The following is a 6,396-nucleotide window of genomic DNA, read 5'->3' as shown; positions in this document are numbered from 1 at the left end:
GTCTGGAACTGGAACTCAAGACTCCACACCTTCTATGGCTCTTTCCACAGACCTCAACAAACTTGTTCCTTCTTTGTGTGCTCAGTGAATGGCTTATTGATCTTTCTAACTCAAAATGATTAATTTTGTTGGTTTTTTAAAATGTCAAAATTAAGTGGTCGGACTGGAAGATCGATAAGATCCTTCTCAACTCTGAAATTTTATTGTGCGTTCTATTCCATTTGTAAAGGGCCACGTTTGTGTTGTTTTGTTTTGTTAGTACCAAAATGTTAGGGTTCTCCTTCCAGCTTAACTCTGCTCTGAGTATGGGAAAAGCCTGGTGGGTCAATTTCCCTAGAGTTCATTCCACAATCGCCTGTAGCCTGGTAATCTCTGCTCTGGGAATCAGATATCTCGCTCTGATGCTGGCCTTGGGTAACTTTCACCTGCCCTTTATCTATTCTTTTTATGTATTTCATTATTTATTTATTTTTTTTTTTAGGGCCCAACTCTCCCTCAGGCTCATTTCATGTGCCTTTAGTCAGGCTGACCCTGCACCTCCCACCCCACCTACCTAATTTAGCCAATTGGAATATTCTACACCCTCAGGCCACAATGCTTCATTCAAGAATAAGAATTTAAATCAACAGAGCTTGATGAGACTTGGCCTCAGGATTTTTGCCAAAACAATTGAAAATGAGGTTCCATCTTTCTGCAAGAGTCGTGAAACTACATGAATAGGAGCTTGAAGTTTCAGATGGCCATCAGCTCTTGAGGGGAGGCTGGACCTGAGAATGAAGCCAACGAAGAGGAAAACAAAACTGAAAAGTAAACAGAGACGAATTCTGGGTGACACCAGTTGACTACCTGGATCAAGCCATACCTAAAGGTAGATTTACCCCTGGAGTCTTCAGTTCCATGAGCCAATGAATCCCCCTTTTGCTAAAGTTTGTTTAATTGCTTTTTTTTTTTTTTTTTTGTCGTTTGCAATGAAAAGTGTTCCAACTAACAACACAGATACCTTGTTTCTCAGGGCTGTGTGCAGAGATTGGGAAGGGGAACATCCGCAATGTAAGAAGCCAGTACAGTGAGCAATACCATGCAATACCAGAGAGCAGGCTTGAGCAATATGATGATGTCAGAGCTAAAATCCAACTGACCAGTTTATATCTGATCTGTTGCAGTCATAGAGGCAATATGGCGAGGTGGAGGTTGGCAAAGTACAGTCCTCTACTCTGGAAAGTTCAAGAAGACAGATTCCTGGGATTTCCCCAGATCAACTGATTCAGAATCTGGGAGTAGAGGCTGAGATCTCCTTTCTTAAAAGATTCCCAGGGTACCCACTGAAGTTTGGGATCCACTGTCATAGTAAGGAGAGCTCAGACTTTGAAATCAGAAGGTCTGGATTTGAATGTGGCCTCTGTCACTTACTACCTCTCTGGTATCAAGACTAGGTACTTAACCTTCTTTCAACCTCAGTTTCCTTATCAGTAAAATGGGACTCATGGAGTTGTGAGGATAGATAAAGTCATGTGTGCATATAAAGCTCTCGAACCAGTGCTTTATCCAGGTATTGTTAGTATTAAAATCTAAAGCTATAAGAGAAGGGAGCATGCCTGAGAAGTCTCACAGGGACAGATAAACATTACATGTGAACGACGGTGCTCCCAAGAGCTCAGGACATGGCATGCAGCATGGTTATGATAGAAGGTTCTTGAGTCAAGAGTGCCAGACTCACATTCTGGTTCTGTCCCTTACTTGCTGTGTGATTTCCTGCTTGACTGCTTTGTGCCTCAGTGTTCTCATCTGTAAAATGGGATTAGGAGTGGTACTTAACTCACAGCATTTTGGTAATGATTCAATAAGAGAATGAATACAAAGGACAGAAACAACACTTACTAGTTTTCCTTTTTTCTAATTACAGTAATGCTTTTCCCATATGCTTCACAACCACATCACCTTATTCCTCCGGGACCCTTTCCCACTGGCTCTTGCCTCTGTTACTGGATGAAGGAATTAGATTCAGAATGAGGGGCTCCCACTCCTAGCTCTTGACTTGAGTGAAGCCCCCTAGAGAGGGCTCTGGCTGGGGAGTGGTTGAGGTACCTGCTTTGTGCTGTGGGGGCCTGGTTCCTGTACAGACAACCTACAGTTGGAAGAAATATCTGCAACTTCAAACTGACATTTGCAAAGCGTCAAAGCCCTGGGCATTTCCTCTCTGATCAAGCCCTAGGAAACCTCAGGGCCCAATGGATTCATTAAGCAAATGAAGAACAAGCTGCCATCTTTGGGCAGTAAGTCATTGTGATGGACGTAGCTCTCTAGTCCTGCCTGAAAGATACATGTAGGTATGGAGCACCCCACCCAAAGATCTGTTCAGTACAACTTTTTGATGAAAAAAAAAAAAAATCTATCAAGTCATAGAATGACAACATAACTGCAGAAGCAAAACGACTATTTATTTGGCTGTGCTGTGAAAGTTGCTTGAAAGAGTTAGAAGAAATGTCTTACCCCGAAATCCATGTTGGGCCTCATTTCCCTCACTGGTGAAATGAGATGATGATCTTTGGTGTTTCTTTTAACCTTGGTTATATAAGACTCTCAGATTCCCCATTCCAAAATGTTATTCAGAGTTGCTTCTTTTAGGAAGTCTCTCGATCCCTCTAAATTTCCAACAGGATGGGTGACATCTGCAGTTGAAACCAGGCCATGTTGTGGAACAGTTGGCAAATTTAAGTTATTCTCCTCTCACTAGAATGGGTGCAGGGCTGCATATTAATTTACAATTACTCATAAAGTAGACGGCAAAGGCTTCTCTTTTGTCAACACTTGGACATACAAATTAGGTAATATTGAATGGGCAATGAATATTTCATTTCCACCTTGCCTCATGGTGCCAATCACCTTAAATGAGATGAGATTAGCATCAGAAGTGACTCACACTTGGTTAGGTATCCAAGTCTGGCCCCTCAGACTTGCTGCATTTTGGCCTCAATGTGTAAGCCAAATTCTCTCTCTGACTCTGCAAGGGCAGAAGCAGTGCCATATTAAAGCCTACTTCCAGTTTATGCTGGGTCTGAACATCAGTGTTTCAAAGTTGTCTCTGTTTCTGACAGTATGGCACAACAGATTCATAGAAAGGTTGAATGGAATGAAAATATAGAAATAGAATTTTATAAAATTCTGGCATAAAAGACAGAAAAAAAATCCTCTGGTTCATGAAAGGGGAAATCAAAGCCACGACTGTAAAGCCAGGACTGTAATGGAGGGCTGGCATTTCAGCAAAAATTCTGACCCAGACATAGACCCTGATACCTAAAGGTTGGGGTCTTGACACTAGCCAGAATTCTAAGAGATGTGGCCTCAAGCCCTTGCCAGGTAGGGAAACCAGATCTGAGCTTCGGCATAAAGCTGTGAGCCTTGACAAGTTACACTGTCGATAAAATGGTGAGTATAAAATCTCCACACTTGAGTCTAGGAAAGAAGGAAGAAAGCTTGCCACCTGTCTAAGGCCCTGGTTTAATAGAAGACAAAAAAAGTTATGTCCAAGAAACCAAGTCTGTGCCACATATGGGTGTGGTGTCCAAATGTATACTAATACGAAGTTAGCACAAGCTACTCAGGTCAGTCGAACCCTTAGGATAAAATAGAAGCAATTGTGAGACTGCTGGGACTCAAAGAGCCACAAAGAACTCACACAGGGAAATCAACCACCATGAGAGAGAGTCAGCAGATGCAGCAGAAGGATAAAGAGCACCCTAAGAATCAGAGATAATAAAAGTATCTGTAAGAGACTACAAAAATATTTGAATATTCTTATAAAGAGATAAAATAAGAATATTTGAAATTATTGAAGATCAGAAAGAAGGAATAGAATGATAAAGCAGCAGGTTTTAAAGAAGTATACAAACAGAGCACATACGTAGGTCAACCAACTACTTCGCTTTGCCCAGGACTGAGGGATATCCCAAATAGAGTCTTAGGCAAACCAGGCTAGTTGCCTACTCTACCTCTAGCTGGTGATTGAAGAGATGGTAATAAAGGAACTATTCACAAACTTATGGACAGGGTTTGGGGAGCCCAACAAGGAAGAATGAAGCACTCTGAATCCAACAATAATTCGAAGCCGCCTCTTAGTCTGAAGGGGGAAGAAGAGGGTGTGGTTCCTAAAACCCAAGAAATAAGCTCCATGGAGCACACTGCCTGACAGGAGCCTTTAGTGGAGGGAAACCCATAAATTTCCTCCCACCTTCTCTCTGAGCTCATATTGGGGCCTCTCATTGGCTAAACTCCACCAGCAGCCAAAGGACAAGGGCAAAGCAATAGAGGTCAGCCTCTGGAGACAAAGAGCAAGATAAAGAAGGATGCAGAATGGATCTTGAGGGACAAATAGGGGGAAAAAAAAAAACCCACATGAAAAACGCACAACTGAATTGATCATCTGAAAACCTATCCATGAAGCAACATCTCCTATGAAGACAGGTCACACAATATCAGAATTAGGAGAAATTGGAAACAGGAAAGCCAAGCCCTGCTGACATATTTGGCAGTCACCATCAGTGTGACATTGTGAAAACTTTCCATCAAACCCCTCAACCATTACTAAATTATGGAATCTTTCAAGAAGAGTTCTCAGACTGGACATCCATGGGTCAAATCTTAGTTGCAATGTTGTTCAACCTCTACAATAGTTTAAAATAAATCCGAATGACCCAACAACACCAGAAAAGTCAGGAGAACTCACAAAAGAATATAGATTTCTAGCTTTCTTGTTTCTGTGTTTTTGAGCGGCCACACTTGCCTAAAGGAACTTGTTTGGGTGGTCCTCAGCCCATCCCAGCTCCCCACTGGCCACACCTGGCCCGCTTTTCTCATTAACACGACCTGTTTGCTTGCCCTAGGAATCTGAGTTTGCAAACCTCGAATGAGCTCTTTCAGCTTTAACAATCTACAAAATTTAACTCAGGCTGTATTTTTTGCATATGAACATAGGCTTTTTTAATTTTCTAATCTAGGTAGGTTGTGAAGTTGGCAGGTGTTTATTCTGGCATATTTTCATGTACATCTTAAACACAGCGCATATGCAGCTTTATGAAGCATATGGTTTTCCATGCGCATAACTACACTTTGTTGATTTTTTCCTTCCCAAAGTTCTCCAAAAGCCCAGTAGAATAAACACAAGCTGCCACTTGGAAAACAGTTCTGAGAAGGAGCCCAGCTGTGGCAGAAAAAGTGAGGGTATGCAGAAAGCTGCGAAGTGACCATCTTCGGGGTACAGGTTTCTGTAGTTCGTGAATACCGCAATACTTCGTCTTCCCTTTGCACGATGCGTGGGGAGCATGGGTGGGAAGCAGCTCACCCTTGGGGTGCCTTTGCTTTCTCAGCCTGTGGTGCAGAAGGAGCAGAAAGGCGAATCCAGCCACTGTCTCCTTGGCAGACCTTCGGTGGAAAACACCCATTACTGGGTGATGGGCCCTGGGTTATGATCTCCTGCCAAGGGCTGTGGCAGGAGGTCACAGGGAAAAAGAGATTCTTTTCCAGGCTCAGGGAAGAGAGAAATCTGAAAAGGAGTTTTCCTCCGTAGATCAGCCCTGCGTAAGACGTGCAAACAGTGAACCGTCAGGCCAGGAAACCTTAGATAAGCGTTCTTGGAAATGGCACGTTCATCACCCAGAGGGATCAGGATACTGGTGCTGGCTCGCCAGCATTCTGGGCTCAAACTAACTGCTTGCCGGGCCCCTGGAGGACCCCCACTCCCATCAGCCCTCCCTCAGGGCTTTATCTGTAGTCCGCTCCAACTACTGCTGGAGAATGATTAGTCCAAAGGATTAAACGGTTGAAAGAGAAGCTTCTAACTCTTTTTCTAGAATAAACAAGTATTGCGAGTTGAATATAAATTGCAAATATGCATTAATTTTCCTGTACATAAGATGGATGCTAATCACCTTCACCTCAAGGAAAGGTCAATACGTTTTGAGTGTTTCAAGCTGAACTAGCACCTGACGCAGTTGTTTAGGAGAAAAGTTTGCCTTGATGTCTCCTGTTCCGTTAATGGGCTCTCTGTGGTTGCCTGCCGGTCACCATTCCCACATCTTCCTGCATTTCTGGTGCCTCCTGGAGGCTTTATGCCCCTGTCTTACCCTGTCCCTCAGCCCCCACAACTTACCTCTCCTCCTTGTCACCGTGTCCCTGAGGTTTCCTGCTGGGTAGGATGCCAGTAGAATTTCCTGTCCAAACCAGGACACTTCTAAGAGTAAAAGAGTGCTATTAATAATGATACCTACGTGACAACATTTTCTCCACCCCAAAGAACAGATTTGTATTCCCACACGGGTCTTCTGTTCTTATCTTGCCCCAACGAAGCTCTCCACGGTTGGGGATTCTGCTCTTCGGCCCTGTTTGCAGGTGAGCTGAACG

General features: G+C 43.4%; 1 long non-coding RNA gene across 2 annotated transcripts; it reads right to left on the bottom strand.

Annotated features, from left to right (window-relative positions):
- Positions 1 to 448: 448 nt before the first annotated feature.
- On the bottom strand, positions 449 to 6,396 carry LOC116586763. Of its 2 annotated transcripts, none has more exons than XR_004284139.1 (3): positions 6,146 to 6,396; positions 2,491 to 2,730; positions 449 to 1,785 (listed from the first exon to the last, which is right to left on the bottom strand). It is a non-coding gene; the product is annotated as an uncharacterized LOC116586763 (long non-coding RNA). The 2 variants fall into 2 exon arrangements; XR_004284140.1 differs by having other exon boundaries at positions 6,264 to 6,396.

The sequence above is a fragment of the Mustela erminea genome, chromosome 3 (genome assembly GCF_009829155.1).
Source record: "Mustela erminea isolate mMusErm1 chromosome 3, mMusErm1.Pri, whole genome shotgun sequence".
In the NCBI taxonomy this organism is placed as follows: Eukaryota; Metazoa; Chordata; class Mammalia; order Carnivora; family Mustelidae; genus Mustela; species Mustela erminea.
The sequence above is the reverse complement of the archived record's forward strand: the minus strand, read 5'-3'. Positions and strand labels throughout refer to the sequence as shown.